Source organism: Xiphophorus hellerii, chromosome 14 (assembly GCF_003331165.1).
Source record: "Xiphophorus hellerii strain 12219 chromosome 14, Xiphophorus_hellerii-4.1, whole genome shotgun sequence".
In the NCBI taxonomy this organism is placed as follows: domain Eukaryota; kingdom Metazoa; phylum Chordata; class Actinopteri; order Cyprinodontiformes; family Poeciliidae; genus Xiphophorus; species Xiphophorus hellerii.
Genome location: NC_045685.1, coordinates 2,755,403 through 2,777,713, shown reverse-complemented (window position 1 = coordinate 2,777,713; position 22,311 = coordinate 2,755,403). Strand labels below are relative to the sequence as shown.

At 39.0% G+C, this 22,311-nt stretch overlaps 2 long non-coding RNA genes across 3 annotated transcripts; both read left to right on the top strand.

Moving 5' to 3' along the window:
• Positions 1-6,108: 6,108 nt before the first annotated feature.
• On the top strand, positions 6,109-7,745 carry LOC116733256 (uncharacterized). 2 transcript variants are annotated; one of them, XR_004341985.1, is made up of 4 exons: positions 6,109-6,158; positions 6,663-7,017; positions 7,120-7,296; positions 7,391-7,745. It is a non-coding gene; the product is annotated as an uncharacterized LOC116733256 (long non-coding RNA). The 2 variants fall into 2 exon arrangements; XR_004341984.1 differs by having other exon boundaries at positions 7,120-7,745.
• A 9,799-nt stretch (positions 7,746-17,544) lies between these two features.
• Positions 17,545-20,059, top strand: LOC116732277 (uncharacterized). The gene is made up of 3 exons (XR_004341755.1): positions 17,545-17,594; positions 18,087-18,441; positions 18,544-20,059. It is a non-coding gene; the product is annotated as an uncharacterized LOC116732277 (long non-coding RNA).
• Positions 20,060-22,311: the final 2,252 nt, after the last annotated feature.

Below are 22,311 nucleotides of genomic sequence, written 5' to 3'. Positions count from 1 at the left end.
GTTTGTGTGTGTGTGTTTTAAAGAAATACTGACTGCTGTAGAAAAAATAGACGAGTAGCATTCTTTGCTAGCATAGATCGTTCTTAACTAATGAGCCTTTTTCTTGGCTGAATTTCGCTGGAAATGTCAATAATGTTAAACTGTGATGTAGTGATTTAAGAAATATATGTATTTTACTGAATTATAGTCAAATTAGTTAAATTAACGTCAAATTCCTGAAAAATTAGCTTGTTTTTTGACCGTTATTTTTTGAAAAATGCGTGATAAACACTCCATTGTTTCCATGGATACGCAAAATGAAATGCCTTTAATATTATTTTTAAAAGACATGTAAAAAATAGTATTTACCCTTATAATAGCCAATAATTTAATTGTTTAGTTTCCTTATTTTTTCAAGATAGGGACATGTTGGTGTGTTTGTTTCTTTGTCTAAGAGTTTCAGGTTTGATGACTTTGGTGTCCAATTCTTGGTAAACTGGATGGTTCTTTGTCCATTTTTTTTTTGATAAATGCCTAGACAAACATATTTAGTTTCCATGGATACATTGGTGACATTATTTAAAATGACTTCAATAAAAAATTAAGAAACACTTTGCAAACATGTGCCTCCTCCTATTTAATGATAGACTTTAATATGTGTGTTTAGTTTGAATTATAGTCAAATTAGTGAAGTAATTTTAAAAGGAAAAAAAACATTATTTGAGTTGGTTAAAGTCAGCTTTGATGAATTCTGGCTCTTTGTTTAGGAAGGCACAATTTGCATTTTTGGGCTGCAACATATTTGTGAGTTAGTTGAATTTGTATTGTGATTCATATGCTAGTTATTTGACATTTTGGAAAATGTCAGTAATGCTGTTTGTAGTTGTTTTGGTTTGAAAGAAGTTTTGGAACCAGCTTTTTGAAAAATGTGGTATGTGTAGTCTCCATGGATACATTGAGTCAGTAATGCTGTTTGTAGTTGTTTTGGTTTGAAAGAAGTTTTGGAACCAGCTTTTTGAAAAATGTGGTATGTGTAGTCTCCATGGATACATTGATTAAATAACAACATACAACTTTATTCTTATAAAAAATCATTAAAGACAAACATATTTAGTTTCCATGGATACATTGGTGACATTATTTAAAATGACTTCAATAAAAAATTAAGAAACACTTTGCAAACATGTGCCTCCTCCTATTTAATGATAGACTTTAATATGTGTGTTTAGTTTGAATTATAGTCAAATTAGTGAAGTAATTTTAAAAGGAAAAAAAACATTATTTGAGTTGGTTAAAGTCAGCTTTGATGAATTCTGGCTCTTTGTTTAGGAAGGCATAATTTGCATTTTTGGGCTGCAACATATTTGTGAGTTAGTTGAATTTGTATTGTGATTCATATGCTAGTTATTTGACATTTTGGAAAATGTCAGTAATGCTGTTTGTAGTTGTTTTGGTTTGAAAGAAGTTTTGGAACCAGCTTTTTGAAAAATGTGGTATGTGTAGTCTCCATGGATACATTGATTAAATAACAACATACAACTTTATTCTTATAAAAAATCATTAAAGAACAATCAATGTGTGCCTGTTGATTTTACAAAGTAACTAAATTATTTAGTTTATTGTAATTACTCAAGACCAGAAAAACAGCCTTTTGTTCCATTGCATTTTAGTGACATATCATTTTCAGAAGTTACTTGAATGTTAACAGTGAATGTTAAAATTTATTAGAAAAACAATCATCTCAGGTTCAGTTGGTCCAGTTGTGATTCATTTGTTAGTTAAAATCTTGGAGGATTGTGGGGGTTTGACACGGTTTATGTGGTTTAAAAAGTTAGTTCTGGTTTTAGAAAATCTGTTTTGTTTTATTCAGATCTTTGGAATAAGAAGTCAGTGCCTGGTCCAGGTTTCAAAAAATGCCTCAATAACACATTTGGTCTCCTTGGATACGTTGCTTGAAATAAAACCTTAATACTTGAATATTAGAAATGTTTTAGATATATATTTCTCCTGTATTATTTCTAAGTAGTTTAGTTTATATTTAAACTTATTAGTTTGCTTTTTCTAAGAAAGAGGAGTTTTCAATAATTAGTTGTTTACGAAATGCTGTGTTGGTCCTTTGCATGTTTGGAGCTGTAATATATTTTCACGCTGATTACATTTTCAGAAAGAGTCTGCAATATTAATAGTGGTGTGGTGATTGGAAAACTTTTTATTTTAGTTTGAGAGAATTACTTTTAGAGAATCCATTTTGTTGATGTTTTTTGTCTCCATGGAGATGGTCATATTGAAAGAAGCATTTGGAGCAATATAATTGTGTGAACATTCCTCTGAGTTTATTGCTGGGTTGTGTGCAGCCATGATCTTCAGACTGATGTAATTTATTTCATAACACTACCTTCAGCCATAACTGAGCCATTTGGAGGAATATTAACATGTGATAATAAGACTTTGAGGCATCATGCACACATAAGCACTTTGTATTGCCTCGTTGCTGAAAATGTGCTATATAAATTAATATATAAATATATATTTCAGTGTTCCCTCTAAACATTGCTTTGGACTTTTGTGATTTTTTCAAGATACAGAATTATAGCTTTTTTTGCTTTGTTTTTTTTCTTCACAGCCCATACCATGGCGCTTCCAGCAGATGGATCCCCAATGTTGGAGGGACATCCTGATAATGGTAAGGAACAAGGTAAGTTGTGGTTAAATGAAGCCGACACGGTTTCTGAAGACCATGGAGAGGAGTTGAGGTATAGTTCATCTCCGCAGTTTGTGGACTGTTCTACCAGCTCCAGTGATAGCAATATTACCAGCTCCAGTGGTAGCTCTACTACCAGCTCCAGTGGTAGCTCTACTACCAGCTCCAGTGGTAGCTCTACTACCAGCTCGAGCGAAGACGAGGTAGGTAATGGAGACCAGGACTTTAAATCCCGATTTCGGGTTGTCCAGGTCCTTGGACCAAACATTAAATTTCTGTGGGGCATAGGAGTGCTTGAAGAGGCATTGAAACTTCTGAAATCGACGGTTGATCAGCTGGGCTCTGGTGACAGTAGTCTGGCCGATGTTGCGTCACAGCTGCCTGAGATTCTTCCCCAAAATTTCAGATACATACAAGACATTGGGGTGGCTCGGAAGCCCAAAGAAGACATGGCTCCTTGTACTTCACAGGAAGAGCCCATTTTGCGTCCAGAGAAGTCCAGACCTATTGGTACCTTGCAACATCACCAGGTTGGTTTGGAAGAGGACATGGCTTCTTTGACTTCCAGTCGTGCCAGGAGAACAACGAAGAAGGTGGATGCTGCGAAGGAGGACAACCCACCATCAAAACCTAGTCATCAGGTAGGTTTGAAAGAGGACGCGGCTCATGTGACATCTGTCACCAGGGACAGTGTTGCTGAAGTGAAGCTCCCAGCCAAGAGGCCTAGGGACACTGTTGCTGAAGAGGAGCTTGCCGCCAAGAGGACCAAGTATAGTGTCCCGTCCTTTCCCGATGATGAAGATCCCATTGTGTTACCACCTGTCCTCAGTCTCTCCCCTTGGAAGTCGTGTGAGGATCCTGGATTGCCATTCCCCGTCCTCAGTCCCTCAACATTGATGCACTACGAAGATCCCATTCTGTCACCCCGCGTTTTCAGCCCTTCACCATCAACACGCTATGATGAAGAGGAGCTGGCCGCCAAGAAGACCAAGTATAGTGTCCTGTCCTTTCCCTATGATGAAGATGCCTTTGTGTTACCACCTGTCCTCAGTCTCTCACCTTGGACATCATGTGAATATCCTATTTTGTCATCCCCCGTCCTCAGTCCCTCGTGTATAATGGCACGTAAAAGTCCTGTTTTTTCATCCCCCGTCCCCGTCCTCAGTCCCTCAACATTGATGCACTATGAAGAGCCCATTTTGTCACCCAGTGTTTCCAGTCTCCCACCAACGATGCCATATGAGGATCCCATTCTGTCACCCCGCATTTTCAGTCCTTCACCATCAACACGCTGTGATAGTTCAACTTTGTCACCCTCTAGCTTCTGTTCCTGGTTGGAGGCTGAACTGAACACAGAAGAGGCAGCAATACCTTCAACATCTAGCGGAATTACAGCAAGAGAGAGTTCCAAACACGTTTGGTTTAGACCTCACTGCGTCTTGTCAAGTGACTCTGATTAGATTGGGATCCGTAAAAACTGAAGACCTATTTGGGAAGTCACATTAGGACATCATCATTTCTCTCAGGTTTTTTATTAAAGCCAATGGGTTTCTAGCGAGCCTGTGGACGCCTTAGGTAGCGCCTTGCACCGGGGCTTTTCTTTATCCCGCTGCTAGATTTAGTATTTTAGATGATAAGGATTCTGACAGGACTGAGGAAGCCTTAGGTAGCGCCTTGCACCAGGGCTTTTCTTTATCCCGCTGCTAGATTTAGTATTTTAGATGATAAGGATTCTGACAGGACTGAGGAAGTCTTAGGTAGCGCCTTGCACCAGGGCTTTTCTTTATTCCGCTGCTAGATTTAGTATTTTAGATGTTAAGGATTCTGACAGGACTGAGGAAGTCTTAGGTAGCGCCTTGCACCAGGGCTTTTCTTCATCTTTGTGTTTTCCTCTCAACTCCCCCATGTTTCAAGGTGTAATAGTGATGCTTCCCTACACGCTGCTCTCCAATATAGTGAATTATTCTGTCCTGTTTCTCTACTAATCCAGTCTCCCAGTTTTTAATCTTTCAGGTTTTAGCTGCTCATCGCTGGATCCTTTCATCGTTGTCCATGTGGTTCCTGCCTTCTGGATCCCTTGTTTTTCACACTGCTTGTAAGTTTTTGCATTCCACTTTCACATGATACTGGTGGCAGATCTCTGATTCTCTGATCATTTCAGGTTGGATCTCGTCAGCCAGTAAATCTCCACCTTCAACACCACCAGTCAGATGGAGGAAGATAAGAGAACCCAGTTAAAAAAAAATGTAAGGACATATACTTTTACACAACAATTTTTTAACATGCAGGAGGTTGAGGTCAATATTCAAGCCTATTTCCTATTTTCTGCTGTACTTTCTCCTCACAGACACTTTTGTTTTGTGTGTTTTTTTTTATTTATTGAGTCCTTTCATAACAGCAGAGCTTTGATGAGTTTGAGCTGATGGAAGGAGGATCAGGAATAGAGTAGAGGACCTGCTGATCTACTGGTTCTAGTAGATTTTATAAATGGTGAGGACATGTTTATGAATTGATCAGAGAGTCTGGTTCAGTGATCTGTTATTTAGACAGAGATTAAGGAAAGTGTGTCTGATCATGTGTTGATTCTTCAGCATCACTGAGACAAGACAACAGCGCTGGACCAATCAGGAGAGAGAAGACACAGAGGACTGAAGGGACACAGAAAATCCTGCTGGAAATCCCGAGATGAAGTTTCCTGATGCAACGGGGGGACACCTGAGGACACAGAATAAAGAGACAGACATCATGTGAGTAGGTCCTTCAATAACAAATCAAGCATTGCCATAAAATCCTATGCTGAAATTTCACCTGTTCATCAGTAAGATGTTGAATATTAAGCAATTTTAGAAACATTGTAGAGAACCCAGCGTTGGTTTCTGATCCCAGATTCAGAGTCTGCAGATCAATAATGTCTCTGATCATTTCAGGTTGGATCTCCTCAGCCTGTAAACCTCCACCTTCAACACCACCAGTCAGATGGAGGAAGATAAGAGAACCCTGTTGACAAAAAAAGTAAGAAAACATATTTTCAATTTTAAATATTCAATGAAATTGAGGTCAAAATTCTAACTTTTTCTTTTTTCTGTAGATGTATATTCTCTGTTTTTTAATCCTGTTATGTTTTCTCTTTATTTCATTTCTCCGTCAACTCATGTCACATGACTTGAGCTGACCAACAATTAAAGCAGAAGACCTGCTCCACCTGCTGATCTACTGGTTGTAACAGATTGTGGAAAAGGTGAGGACATGATGATGATTTGATCAGAAAGTCTCTTTCAATCATCTATTATTTAGTCAGAGATTAAGGAATGTGTGTATTATTATGTGATGATTCTCCAGCATAACTGAGACAAGACAACAGCGCTGGACCAATCAGGAGAGAGAAGACACAGAAAATCCTGCTGGAAATCCCGAGATGAAGTTTCCTGATGCAACAGGGGGACACCTGAGGACACAGAATAAAGAAGGACCATGTGAAGTAGGTCCTTCAATAACAAACCAAGCATGAGTTGACCAACACTTAAAGCAGGTTACTTCGTCCATCTACTGGTTGTAACAGATTATGGTGAAAGTTGAGGAGATAATGACTTGATCAGAAACTGTGGCCGACAACTGCAAACGCGCAACAAACAGCAAAACGAGCTGCAAACATGTGAAACGGCACAGGAAAAGCTAAACTTAATTATTTTTACATTTTTCGTTTCATTTCATTGAAACCACAAAAAATGTTTCCACAATAACTTCCAATTGTTCAATATTTTTTTCTATCAGACTTTGAGTAGTGTGCAAGAATTACTCAAACGTGCTTTGACTTTATTGATCCCAAAGGGAAATAAAATGTAGTTGTAGCTCAGATTCAGATTCTTCAAAAGTTATTGCAGATGGCTGATTGCTGGCAGCAGGAAAGGTCTTTTGTAGCTGTCTGTATTGCAGCAAATCTGAAGAACCCTCTGACTGATGATACTCTGTTTTCACCATACAGACTCATGAAGAGGATGGTCAGAGTTGTCCATAGCTTTCTTGACTCTTATGAAGAATCCTTCTTTGCATCATCTCCAGAGGTTCCACAGTCGTCTCCAGAACAGAACCAGAACAAATCCAGCCTTCTTTATCAGATTGTTGAGCCTTTTGAGGTTCCTGGCTCTGATGCTGCTGCACCAACAGATGATAGCAGAAGAGATGACACTCTCAGCATCAGACTTAAAGATCTGCAGCAACTTGCTGCAAATCTTGAAGGATCGTAGCTTCCTCGAGAAGCGCAGTCTGCTCTGTCTCTTTATATAGACGGCTTCACTGTTGCGTCTCCAGTCCAGTCTGTGTTCCAGATGAACACCGAGGTATTTATATTCCTGAACCACCTCCACATCTTCTCCCATGATGGAAATAGGGTTTCCTGTTTCTCCTGAAATCAACAACCATCTCCTTTGTTTTGTTTACAGTCAAGATTAGATGATTGTTCCCACACCAGGCCACAAAGTGATCCACCAGATCTCTGTACTCAGCCTCTTGTCTTTCTCTGATACACACAACAACTGCAGAGTCGTCTGAGTATTTCTGTAGATGACAGAAGTTGGACTTGTGCGGGAAGTCTGAACAGTAGAGAGTGAAAATGAATGGTGAGAGTACAGTGCCCTGTGGTGTTCCCATGTTGTTGACCACCTGGTTAGACACACAGTCCTTCAGTCTCACAAACTGTATTCTGTTTGTCAGGTAGTCACAGATGCAGGTGATTGTTGAGGCTTCCACCTGTGTCTTCTGGAGTTTCTAACAGAGCAGATCAGGCTGAATTGTGTTCAATGCACCTGAGAACCAAAGACCCTGATCCTCACTGTGCTGCCTGCTTTGTCCAGATGACAGTGGGTTTGTTGAAGCAGGTGTCTGATCAACTCCAACTCCATGGCGATAAGCAAACTGCAGGGGGTCCTGATATGTGATCGTCTGCTTACTCAAGTGGGCCACCAGGAGTCTCTCCAGGACCTTCATGATGTGCGATGCCAGGGCAACGGGTCTACAGTCGTTATGACTGATGGGTGACTTTTCTTCGGTACCGGAACCAGGCAGGATGTCTTCCACAGCAACGGAACCTCCTCTTGGGTCTGACAAAGGTTGAAGAGATGCTGCAGAATCCCACAGAGGGACTCTGGGACCGACGCCATCTGGACCTGCATCCTCGTTCCTGTTCAGTCTCTCCGGCTGCTTCTTCACCTGACTTCTAGATACAGAAAAGTTGGAGGTGGAGGCAAAAGGGAGCAGCAGCGTCACCTAATGTGGTTGAAGACAAACTGGTGGAAGCAGAAGAGTCCATGACTGAGGTGGAAGATGGAACATCTGAGGCTTGACAGGAAAGCTGTGGGTCAGAGGAGGATGAGATATCTGGCTGCAGACAGGAGAGGACGATGATGATGAGCTTGTTCCTGGACTGAACCTGTTGAAGAATGTGTTCAGCTCATTTGCTGTGTCCAGAAACTAATACTGTTAAAAAAAAAAAGTCATGGTAGCATGTTTTTATGTAATAATGTGTATGTAATGTTTTCCAATGAAGAAGATATGCTGCATAATCTGATGTAATTACAAGAGTATTGTGTCTCAGTGCAAAAACACACATTTTGTTGGTTTCTGAAGAGTAAAAATTGAACAAATGTGTTAATCACTTAAAGATTAAGTTTATATTTCACAGTCATCACAATGCTAAAGAAAAGTCTCACAACAGTGTGAAAATCATGTTGTGGGAGGAAGATATTAAAGAATGTAATATATTTTGCAGTGTCATAGGTTATTTCTATGTATTATGATGTAATATAATACATGTATTTTTGGACTTATTGTATTCTGTTTTATTTTTGTGTGTAACTTTCACTTGACTTGTGAAAGCATGGAAAGTAATTAAGCTGATCGTAGAGTAAAATAACATTTAAGTTGTAAGCAAATTCAATAAAAGCTTTTTTTTGCCGTCACTGCTTTGGTTTTATTCAGATATCAGATTTGGATCATTTGAGATGGTAAATCTGCTTTAGAGCAGTAGAACAATCATTTGATTTTCTTTTTCATGCTATTTAAACTCATTGGCATGAAGCCTGGTACAAACAAGTTATATTTTGTTTGTACCAAAACAAAATATAACTTTGTTATATTTGATCAAATAGTTTTGATCAAAATGTTTGATCAAATTTTAATGATCAAACATTAAAATTTGATCATCCTTTCTGGTTTAAAAATAGCCTCAAATACATAATCTCTTCTCATATTCATTCTGTTACCACGGAGTCTAAAGGAACAGATCAAGCTGATCTAAACAGACTTTGTCCTGGGAGGAACTGACAGGACATGGAGAGCTGCATGAAAAAAGAGTTAAAGGATAAAAGCACATGGGGAATATGGGTGTGAAAAGAATAATGGACAAACAAATGAAAAAAAAGATTAAGAAACATATTTACAAAAAAAAAGAACAAGGGAGCAATTGAACAAAACATGTCAACAATCAATGCCCAAGAAACATTTAGCCTGTCATAAAAATGTATTGATTGAGTCATGTTTGTGATCTCTGACACATTGACTGGAGAAGTATTGTCAGTCCTAGTCAGACCTTTCACTGTCACTGGCAGTTTTTCTTGAACCAAAAGGCTAAATAGATTTGCTTTAGTAACAGCAGAACCAGAGCAAATCATCTTTTTAAACTTAGACTTAGACTTAGACTGACTTTATTGTCATTTTGCATGCACAGGGTGTATACAGAAGGAAATTTCGTTGCGTACGGCTCAGGACAATGTTTTGAGGTTCCAATGTTGTGAGGTTACTCCAGAATAAAATAAAATACAGTATGAAATATGAATGTAGATATGAATATAAAATATAAAGTGCAGGAATGACAGTAAAATAGAAGTTATTTAGCTCTGTACATGTGCAAGGTATGAAGTGGAGACCAGTTTTTGAGTGCAGTCCAGTTAGGAGTTCAGCAGTCTTTAAACAGAATCAACATATCATAGTTCCAATCCTTAAATTAGAAAAGCCGATGACGTGCAGCACAGGGCCGCCATTCAGAACGCTGCACAAGAAAAAAAAACGAGGCTCTGCCCTCTGCAGATCATGACTACAGACCAGGAGAGAGACCAGAGACAACAACTACCTCCAGACGGAGCAGGTACCTGCAGCCTGTAAGCCTTCGGCTCCCTGGGATCAGTCCTCATGTCATCGTCCATGCATGTTGAGTAGCGAGGCCTTTTCCTGCCCCCTGTGACCCACAATGCAGAGAGCCGGGAGTTTGCCCAAAATGTTTCAATGGAAGACTCTGATGTGTTTGGGGTGACAAATCCCAAGTCAGGTAAAGTAAACCAGCTCTTGTATCTCCCATCATTTATATGCTAAAATCGTAGGTGTAGTCAATGTTCCACTGTATTATATATAAGTAAATGTCACTGATGAGGTAAGATGCCATATCAGAGTTAGAGTAGCTTTTATGTTTGTTGTTCCTATCAGACTGATGACATGCTAATGCTCAGAAAACATGATTCCATTCTTCCTGTGAAGTTTCAGGTTACAAGCAAAACCTTTAAAACACCATTTTGTGGCTTGTCGAGTTCAGACAACAGAAGATTGAATAGTAAAACCCCGACTCATCATGTCTACTTTTCCATAGATGGACGTTCATTCTTGTTGAAAGAAAAAAGGCCAACAGCCACAAGACGTTCAGATAAAAATAAGGATAATGCAATTTCTAAGTATGATTTTCAAATAAGGACCTTCTACCTTGATAATAAACTGGTTTTGGGTTTATTAATCCTATAAATTTAGTAAAAGTTTTAAGTAGATAGTGAAAACTATCTACTTAAAACTAGATAGTTTCTTAAAATCTTAAAATAAAATCTTATTTTAAGATTTTAGTAAAATCTTAAAATAAAATTAAGATTTTATTTTAATTTCCTCGGGACCAGACCACACTAGGACTGTCTAGAACAGCCGTTCTAGAACCGCCCCTGTGCTGACAAAACACACATTTTGTTGTCATCCACCAGCCAGGAATCGTTTCAGCCCGATTGTGAATGTCTTTTCTGAAAACCCATTGTATTAAAATTGATACTGTACAGTTGTACTTTGTTCTAAGGAAGGTTTCATTACTGTCTTTTTTGTTCATATGTTTATGTGTAAATAAATGTAGCCCTTTATCATATTTTGTTTTTGGTAGTCTTTAATTTTAATACTGTAAAATTAATAAATTCTTTGCCAAGTGTTTTAAGTGGCTGTCATCAATTTTCCAATTTGTTACAAGACTTTATTAATATCCCTAGGAAATGGAAGGCAACTGTTCCAAATGAAAACCTTGCACTCCAATGAAATTGCTGTTATATTAGCATTTGTACAGACCTAGCAGAACCATATAGCATTTTAGTTTGACCTACTGCGAATGTCAACGAACATCCGGCGGACATCTTGTGGTGGTTCATTTTGACATTCGGAGAACGTCGTTGGTGGACGTTCAGTGGACGTCGTCTGATGCTAGCTGGGCAGAGAGTCATCAGTCAGAGGCTTCTTCAAAATGCTGCAATACAGACCGCTACAAAAAAAATCCTGTCAACAGCAATCAGCCATCTACAATAACTCTTTGAAGAATCTGAATTGATGAGCTACAACATTTAATTTTCCTTTTGGATCAATAAAGTATTTTTGAATTGAATTTTGAATTTTTCTTTCAATCTAGGCTTCACGGCAGAGAAAGGTTTCCCATGTCCGAAATTGACATAGTTAAGAATGAAAGCAGAAATATAATGTCGCACCAGTAGTAAGTTTTATAAATGTCTTTGTGAACTTAGACTGGTTGGCCAGTAGGTGGCAGCATACGGAGTGATAAACAAGACAACGCGATACTTGTATTATCTGCGTTATTTGCGCTCCAATTTCTCTGACGCACCAGTGCGTGCATTCGTCAATGAAAGCCATGGAAACGACGTTAGCGTTGTCAACACTATAAAAGACGCTGACCTTCTGAATTCTTCCCCCTTTGCGACGGGACTTTTGAGAGAGACGCCTGAAGGAGCCTTTAAAGCCTCGGACGGTTTGAGCTTGTCGAGAAGTCTGCTGTGCAAAACTTGCTAAAGAAGCACTTGCTGAAATACGCACTTGCTGAAGAAGCCCGTGGATAACAAACCTGCGAAAGACGGTTCCTGGCCAGGAGAAGCACCAGCAGGGTGAACAGCTGGAAGGTTAAAATCATTCTTCTACTATTTTTAATAAACGAAAGCAAGTTATTACAAAGATATTAGTGACTTGTTTAGTTTATTTTGTGTTTGTGTGTGTGTGTTTTAAAGAAATACTGACTGCTGTAGAAAAAAAAGACGAGTAGCATTCTTTGCTAGCATAGATCGTTCTTAACTAATGAGCCTTTTTCTTGGCTGAATTTCGCTGGAAATGTCAGGAATGTTAAACTGTGATGTAGTGATTTAAGAAATATATGTATTTTACTGAATTATAGTCAAATTAGTTAAATTAACGTCAAATTCCTGAAAAATTAGCTTGTTTTTTGACCGTTATTTTTTGAAAAATGCGTGATAAACACTCCATTGTTTCCATGGATACGCAAAATGAAATGCCTTTAATATTATTTTTAAAAGACATTTAAAAAATAGTATTTACCCTTATAATAGCCAATCATTTAATTGTTTAGTTTCTTTATTTTTTCAAGATAGGGACATGTTGGTGTGTTTGTTTCTTTGTCTAAGAGTTTCAGGTTTGATGACTTTGGTGTCCAATTCTTGGTAAACTGGATGGTTCTTTGTCCATTTTTTTTTTTGATAAATGCCTAGACAAACATATTTAGTTTCCATGGATACATTGGTGACATTATTTAAAATGACTTCAATAAAAAATTAAGAAACACTTTGCAAACATGTGCCTCCTCCTATTTAATGATAGACTTTAATATGTGTGTTTAGTTTGAATTATAGTCAAATTAGTGAACTAATTTTAAAAGAAAAAAAATACATTATTTGAGTTGGTTAAAGTCAGCTTTGATGAATTCTGGCTCTTTGTTTAGGAAGGCATAATTTGCATTTTTGGGCTGCAACATATTTGTGAGTTAGTTGAATTTGTATTGTGATTCATATGCTAGTTATTTGACATTTTGGAAAATGTCAGTAATGCTGTTTGTAGTTGTTTTGGTTTGAAAGAAGTTTTGGAACCAGCTTTTTGAAAAATGTGGTATGTGTAGTCTCCATGGATACATTGAGTCAGTAATGCTGTTTGTAGTTGTTTTGGTTTGAAAGAAGTTTTGGAACCAGCTTTTTGAAAAATGTGGTATGTGTAGTCTCCATGGATACATTGATTAAATAACAACATACAACTTTATTCTTATAAAAAATCATTAAAGAACAATCAATGTGTGCCTGTTGATTTTACAAAGTAACTAAATTATTTAGTTTATTGTAATTACTCAAGACCAGAAAAACAGCCTTTTGTTCCATTGCATTTTAGTGACATATCATTTTCAGAAGTTACTTGAATGTTAACAGTGAATGTTAAAATTCATTAGAAAAACAATCATCTCAGGTTCAGTTGGTCCAGTTGTGATTCATTTGTTAGTTAAAATCTTGGAGGATTGTGGGGGTTTGACACGGTTTATGTGGTTTAAAAAGTTAGTTCTGGTTTTAGAAAATCTGTTTTGTTTTATTCAGATCTTTGGAATAAGAAGTCAGTGCCTGGTCCAGGTTTCAAAAAATGCCTCAATAACACATTTGGTCTCCTTGGATACGTTGCTTGAAATAAAACCTTAATACTTGAATATTAGAAATGTTTTAGATATATATTTCTCCTGTATTATTTCTAAGTAGTTTAGTTTATATTTAAACTTATTAGTTTGCTTTTTCTAAGAAAGAGGAGTTTTCAATAATTAGTTGTTTACGAAATGCTGTGTTGGTCCTTTGCATGTTTGGAGCTGTAATATATTTTCACGCTGATTACATTTTCAGAAAGAGTCTGCAATATTAATAGTGGTGTGGTGATTGGAAAACTTTTTATTTTAGTTTGAGAGAATTACTTTTAGAGAATCCATTTTGTTGATGTTTTTTGTCTCCATGGAGATGGTCATATTGAAAGAAGCATTTGGAGCAATATAATTGTGTGAACATTCCTCTGAGTTTATTGCTGGGTTGTGTGCAGCCATGATCTTCAGGCTGATATAATTCATTTCATAACACTACCTTCAGCCATAACTGAGCCATTTGGAGGAATATTAACATGTGATAATAAGACTTTGAGGCATCATGCACACATAAGCACTTTGTATTGCCTTGTTGCTGAAAATGTGCTATATAAATTAATATATAAATATATATTTCAGTGTTCCCTCTAAACATTGCTTTGGACTTTTGTGATTTTTTCAAGATACACAATTATAGCTTTTTTTGCTTTGCTTTTTTTCTTCACAGCCCATACCATGGCGCTTCCAGCAGATGGATCCCCAATGTTGGAGGGACATCCTGATAATGGTAAGGAACAAGGTAAGTTGTGGTTAAATGAAGCCGACACGGTTTCTGAAGACCATGGAGAGGAGTTGAGGTATAGTTCATCTCCGCAGTTTGTGGACTGTTCTACCAGCTCCAGTGATAGCAATATTACCAGCTCCAGTGGTAGCTCTACTACCAGCTCCAGTGGTAGCTCTACTACCAGCTCCAGTGGTAGCTCTACTACCAGCTCCAGTGGTAGCTCTACTACCAGCTCGAGCGAAGACGAGGTAGGTAATGGAGACCAGGACTTTAAATCCCGATTTCGGGTTGTCCAGGTCCTTGGACCAAACATTAAATTTCTGTGGGGCATAGGAGTGCTTGAAGAGGCATTGAAACTTCTGAAATCGACGGTTGATCAGCTGGGCTCCGGTGACAGTAGTCTGGCCGATGTTGCGTCACAGCTGCCTGAGATTCTTCCCCAAAATTTCAGATACATACAAGACATTGGGGTGGCTCGGAAGCCCAAAGAAGACATGGCTCCTTGTACTTCACAGGAAGAGCCCATTTTGCGTCCAGAGAAGTCCAGACCTATTGGTACCTTGCAACATCACCAGGTTGGTTTGGAAGAGGACATGGCTTCTTTGACTTCCAGTCGTGCCAGGAGAACAACGAAGAAGGTGGATGCTGCGAAGGAGGACAACCCACCATCAAAACCTAGTCATCAGGTAGGTTTGAAAGAGGACGCGGCTCATGTGACATCTGTCACCAGGGACAGTGTTGCTGAAGTGAAGCTCCCAGCCAAGAGGCCTAGGGACACTGTTGCTGAAGAGGAGCTTGCCGCCAAGAGGACCAAGTATAGTGTCCCGTCCTTTCCCGATGATGAAGATCCCATTGTGTTACCACCTGTCCTCAGTCTCTCACCTTGGAAGTCGTGTGAGGATCCTGGATTGCCATTCCCCGTCCTCAGTCCCTCAACATTGATGCACTATGAAGATCCCATTCTGTCACCCCCGCGTTTTCAGCCCTTCACCATCAACACGCTATGATGAAGAGGAGCTGGCCGCCAAGAAGACCAAGTATAGTGTCCTGTCCTTTCCCTATGATGAAGATGCCTTTGTGTTACCACCTGTCCTCAGTCTCTCACCTTGGACATCATGTGAATATCCTATTTTGTCATCCCCCGTCCTCAGTCCCTCGTGTATAATGGCACGTAAAAGTCCTGTTTTTTCATCCCCCGTCCCCGTCCTCAGTCCCTCAACATTGATGCACTATGAAGAGCCCATTTTGTCACCCAGTGTTTCCAGTCTCCCACCAACGATGCCATATGAGGATCCCATTCTGTCACCCCGCATTTTCAGTCCTTCACCATCAACACGCTGTGATAGTTCAACTTTGTCACCCTCTAGCTTCTGTTCCTGGTTGGAGGCTGAACTGAACACAGAAGAGGCAGCAATACCTTCAACATCTAGCGGAATTACAGCAAGAGAGAGTTCCAAACACGTTTGGTTTAGACCTCACTGCGTCTTGTCAAGTGACTCTGATTAGATTGGGATCCGTAAAAACTGAAGACCTATTTGGGAAGTCATATTAGGACATCATCATTTCTCTCAGGTTTTTTATTAAAGCCAATGGGTTTCTAGCGAGCCTGTGGACGCCTTAGGTAGCGCCTTGCACCGGGGCTTTTCTTTATCCCGCTGCTAGATTTAGTATTTTAGATGTTAAGGATTCTGACAGGACTGAGGAAGTCTTAGGTAGCGCCTTGCACCAGGGCTTTTCTTTATCCCGCTGCTAGATTTAGTATTTTAGATGATAAGGATTCTGACAGGACTGAGGAAGTCTTAGGTAGCGCCTTGCACCAGGGCTTTTCTTCATCTTTGTGTTTTCCTCTCAACTCCCCCATGTTTCAAGGTGTAATAGTGATGCTTCCCTACACGCTGCTCTCCAATATAGTGAATTATTCTGTCCTGTTTCTCTACTAATCCAGTCTCCCAGTTTTTAATCTTTCAGGTTTTAGCTGCTCATCGCTGGATCCTTTCATCGTTGTCCATGTGGTTCCTGCCTTCTGGATCCCTTGTTTTTCACACTGCTTGTAAGTTTTTGCATTCCACTTTCACATGATACTGGTGGCAGATCTCTGATTCTCTGATCATTTCAGGTTGGATCTCGTCAGCCAGTAAATCTCCACCTTCAACACCACCAGTGAGATGGAGGAAGATAAGAGAACCCAGTTAAAAAAAAATGTAAGGACATATACTTTTACACAACAATTTTTTAACATGCAGGAGGTTGAGGTCAATATTCAAACCTATTTCCTATTTTCTGCTGTACTTTCTCCTCACCGACACTTTTGTTTTGTGTGTTTTTTTTATTTATTGAGTCCTTTCATAACAGCAGAGCTTTGATGAGTTTGAGCTGATGGAAGGAGGATCAGGAATAGAGTAGAGGACCTGCTGATCTACTGGTTCTAGTAGATTTTATAAATGGTGAGGACATGTTTATGAATTGATCAGAGAGTCTGGTTCAGTGATCTGTTATTTAGACAGAGATTAAGGAAAGTGTGTCTGATCATGTGTTGATTCTTCAGCATCACTGAGACAAGACAACAGCGCTGGACCAATCAGGAGAGAGAAGACACAGAGGACTGAAGGGACACAGAAAATCCTGCTGGAAATCCCGAGATGAAGTTTCCTGGTGCAACGGGGGGACACCTGAGGACACAGAATAAAGAGACAGACATCATGTGAGTAGGTCCTTCAATAACAAATCAAGCATTGCCATAAAATCCTATGCTGAAATTTCACCTGTTCATCAGTAAGATGTTGAATATTAAGCAATTTTAGAAACATTGTAGAGAACCCAGCGTTGGTTTCTGATCCCAGATTCAGAGTCTGCAGATCAATAATGTCTCTGATCATTTCAGGTTGGATCTCCTCAGCCTGTAAACCTCCACCTTCAACACCACCAGTCAGATGGAGGAAGATAAGAGAACCCTGTTGACAAAAAAAGTAAGAAAACATATTTTTACCCAAGTAACAATTTTAAATATTCAATGAAATTGAGGTCAAATTTCTAACTTTTTCTTTTTTCTGTAGATGTATATTCTCTGTTTTTTAATCCTGTTATGTTTTCTCTTTATTTCATTTCTCTGTCAACTCATGTCACATGACTTGAGCTGACCAACAATTAAAGCAGAAGACCTGCTCCACCTGCTGATCTACTGGTTGTAACAGATTGTGGAAAAGGTGAGGACATGATGATGATTTGATCAGAAAGTCTCTTTCAATCATCTATTATTTAGTCAGAGATTAAGGAATGTGTGTATTATTATGTGATGATTCTCCAGCATAACTGAGACAAGACAACAGCGCTGGACCAATCAGGAGAGAGAAGACACAGAAAATCCTGCTGGAAATCCCGAGATGAAGTTTCCTGATGCAACAGGGGGACACCTGAGGACACAGAATAAAGAAGGACCATGTGAAGTAGGTCCTTCAATAACAAACCAAGCATGAGTTGACCAACACTTAAAGCAGGTTACTTCGTCCATCTACTGGTTGTAACAGATTATGGTGAAAGTTGAGGAGATAATGACTTGATCAGAAACTGTGGCCGACAACTGCAAACGCGCAACAAACAGCAAAACGAGCTGCAAACATGTGAAACGGCACAGGAAAAGCTAAACTTAATTATTTTTACATTTTTCGTTTCATTTCATTGAAACCACAAAAAATGTTTCCACAATAACTTCCAATTGTTCAATATTTTTTTCTATCAGACTTTGAGTAGTGTGCAAGAATTACTCAAACATGCTTTGACTTTATTGATCCCAAAGGGAAATAAAATGTAGTTGTAGCTCAGATTCAGATTCTTCAAAAGTTATTGCAGATGGCTGATTGCTGGCAGCAGGAAAGGTCTTTTGTAGCTGTCTGTATTGCAGCAAATCTGACTGATGATACTCTGTTTTCACCATACAGACTCATGAAGAGGATGGTCAGAGTTGTCCATAGCTTTCTTGACTCTTATGAAGAATCCTTCTTTGCATCATCTCCAGAGGTTCCACAGTCGTCTCCAGAACAGAACCAGAACAAATCCAGCCTTCTTTATCAGATTGTTGAGCCTTTTGAGGTTCCTGGCTCTGATGCTGCTGCACCAACAGATGATAGCAGAAGAGATGACACTCTCAGCATCAGACTTAAAGATCTGCAGCAACTTGCTGCAAGTCTTGAAGGATCGTAGCTTCCTCCAGAAGCGCAGTCTGCTCTGTCTCTTTTTATAGACGGCTTCACTGTTGCGTCTCCAGTCCAGTCTGTGTTCCAGATGAACACCGAGGTATTTATATTCCTGAACCACCTCCACATCTTCTCCCATGATGGAAATAGGGTTTCCTGTTTCTCCTGAAATCAACAACCATCTCCTTTGTTTTGTTTACAGTCAAGATTAGATGATTGTTCCCACACCAGGCCACAAAGTGATCCACCAGATCTCTGTACTCAGCCTCTTGTCTTTCTCTGATACACACAACAACTGCAGAGTCGTCTGAGTATTTCTGTAGATGACAGAAGTCGGACTTGTGCGGGAAGTCTGAACAGTAGAGAGTGAAAATGAATGGTGAGAGTACAGTGCCCTGTGGTGTTCCCATGTTGTTGACCACCTGGTTAGACACACAGTCCTTCAGTCTCACAAACTGTATTCTGTTTGTCAGGTAGTCACAGATGCAGGTGATTGTTGAGGCCTCCACCTGTGTCTTCTGGAGTTTCTAACAGAGCAGATCAGGCTGAATTGTGTTCAATGCACCTGAGAACCAAAGACCCTGATCCTCACTGTGCTGCCTGCTTTGTCCAGATGACAGTGGGTTTGTTGAAGCAGGTGTCTGATCAACTCCAACTCCATGGCGATAAGCAAACTGCAGGGGGTCCTGATATGTGATCGTCTGCTTACTCAAGTGGGCCACCAGGAGTCTCTCCAGGACCTTCATGATGTGCGATGTCAGGGCAACGGGTCTACAGTCGTTATGACTGATGGGTGACTTTTCTTCGGTACCGGAACCAGGCAGGATGTCTTCCACAGCAACGGAACCTCCTCTTGGGTCAGGCAAAGGTTGAAGAGATGCTGCAGAATCCCACAGAGGGACTCTGGGACCGACACCATCTGGACCTGCATCCTCGTTCCTGTTCAGTCTCTCCGGCTGCTTCTTCACCTGACTTCTAGATACAGAAAAGTTGGAGGTGGAGGCAAAAGGGAGCAGCAGCGTCTCCTAATGTGGTTGAAGACAAACTTGTGGAAGCAGAAGAGTCCATGACTGAGGTGGAAGATGGAACATCTGAGGCTTGACAGGAAAGCTGTGGGTCAGAGGAGGATGAGATATCTGGCTGCAGACAGGAGAGGACGATGATGATGAGCTTGTTCCTGGACTGAACCTGTTGAAGAACGTGTTCAGCTCATTTGCTGTGTCCAGAAACTAATACTGTTAAAAAAAAAAAGTCATGGTAGCATGTTTTTATGTAATAATGTGTATGTAATGTTTGGAATGAAGAAGATATGCTGCATAATCTGATGTAATTACAAAAGAGTATTGTGTCTCAGTGCAAAAACACACATTTTGTTGGTTTCTGAAGAGTAAAAATTGAACAAATGTGTTAATCACTTAAAGATTAAGTTTATATTTCACAGTCATCACAATGCTAAAGAAAAGTCTCACAACAGTGTGAAAATCATGTTGTGGGAGGAAGATATTAAAGAATGTAATATATTTTGCAGTGTCATAGGTTATTTCTATGTATTATGATGTAATATAATACATGTATTTTTGGACTTATTGTATTCTGTTTTATTTTTGTGTGTAACTTTCACTTGACTTGTGAAAGCATGGAAAGTAATTAAGCTGATCGTAGAGTAAAATAACATTTAAGTTGTAAGCAAATTCAATAAAAGCTTTTTTTTGCCGTCACTGCTTTGGTTTTATTCAGATATCAGATTTGGATCATTTGAGATGGTAAATCTGCTTTAGAGCAGTAGAACAATCATTTGATTTTCTTTTTCATGCTATTTAAACTCATTGGCATGAAGCCTGGTACAAACAAGTTATATTTTGTTTGTACCAAAACAAAATATAACTTTGTTATATTTGATCAAATAGTTTTGATCAAACAATTTGATCAAAATGTTTGATCAAATTTTAATGATCAAACATTAAAATTTGATCATCCTTTCTGGTTTAAAAATAGCCTCAAATACATAATCTCTTCTCATATTCATTCTGTTACCACGGAGTCTAAAGGAACAGATCAAGCTGATCTAAACAGACTTTGTCCTGGGAGGAACTGACAGGACATGGAGAGCTGCATGAAAAAAGAGTTAAAGGATAAAAGCACATGGAGAATATGGGTGTGAAAAGAATAATGGACAAACAAATGAAAAAAAAGATTAAGAAACATATTTACAAAAAAAAAGAACAAGGGAGCAATTGAACAAAACATGTCAACAATCAATGCCCAAGACACATTTAGCCTGTCATAAAAATGTATTGATTGAGTCATGTTTGTGATCTCTGACACATTGACTGGAGAAGTATTGTCAGTCCTAGTCAGACCTTTCACTGTCACTGGCAGTTTTTCTTGAACCAAAAGGCTAAATAGATTTGCTTTAGTAACAGCAGAACCAGAGCAAATCATCTTTTTAAACTTAGACTTAGACTTAGACTGACTTTATTGTCATTTTGCATGCACAGGGTGTATACAGAAGGAAATTTCGTTGCGTACGGCTCAGGACAATGTTTTGAGGTTCCAATGTTGTGAGGTTACTCCAGAATAAAATAAAATACAGTATGAAATATGAATGTAGATATGAATATAAAATATAAAGTGCAGGAATGACAGTAAAATAGAAGTTATTTAGCTCTGTACATGTGCAAGGTATGAAGTGGAGACCAGTTTTTGAGTGCAGTCCAGTTAGGAGTTCAGCAGTCTTTAAACAGAATCAACATATCATAGTTCCAATCCTTAAATTAGAAAAGCCGATGACGTGCAGCACAGGGCCGCTATTCAGAACGCTGCACAAGAAAAAAAAACGAGGCTCTGCCCTCTGCAGATCATGAGTACAGACCAGGAGAGAGACCAGAGACAACAACTACCTCCAGACGGAGCAGGTACCTGCAGCCTGTAAGCCTTCGGCTCCCTGGGATCAGTCCTCATGTCATCGTCCATGCATGTTGAGTAGCGAGGCCTTTTCCTGCCCCCTGTGGCCCACAATGCAGAGAGCCGGGAGTTTGCCCAAAATGTTTCAATGGAAGACTCTGATGTGTTTGGGGTGACAAATCCCAAGTCAGGTAAAGTAAACCAGCTCTTGTATCTCCCATCATTTATATGCTAAAATCGTAGGAGTAGTCAATGTTCCACTGTATTATATATAAGTAAATGTCACTGATGAGGTAAGATGCCATATCAGAGTTAGAGTAGCTTTTATGTTTGTTGTTCCTATCAGACTGATGACATGCTAATGCTCAGAAAACATGATTCCATTCTTCCTGTGAAGTTTCAGGTTACAAGCAAAACCTTTAAAACACCATTTTGTGGCTTGTCGAGTTCAGACAACAGAAGATTGAATAGTAAAACCCCGACTCATCATGTCTACTTTTCCATAGATGGACGTTCATTCTTGTTGAAAGAAAAAAGGCCAACAGCCACAAGACGTTCAGATAAAAATAAGGATAATGCAATTTCTAAGTATGATTTTCAAATAAGGACCTTCTACCTTGATAATAAACTGGTTTTGGGTTTATTAATCCTATAAATTTAGTAAAAGTTTTAAGTAGATAGTGAAAACTATCTACTTAAAACTAGATAGTTTCTTAAAATCTTAAAATAAAATCTTATTTTAAGATTTTAGTAAAATCTTAAAATAAAATTAAGATTTTATTTTAATTTCCTCGGGACCAGACCACACTAGGACTGTCTAGAACAGCCGTTCTAGAACCGCCCCTGTGCTGACAAAACACACATTTTGTTGTCATCCACCAGCCAGGAATCGTTTCAGCCCGATTGTGAATGTCTTTTCTGAAAACCCATTGTATTAAAATTGATACTGTACAGTTGTACTTTGTTCTAAGGAAGGTTTCATTACTGTCTTTTTTGTTCATATGTTTATGTATAAATAAATGTAGCCCTTTATCATATTTTGTTTTTGGTAGTCTTTAATTTTAAC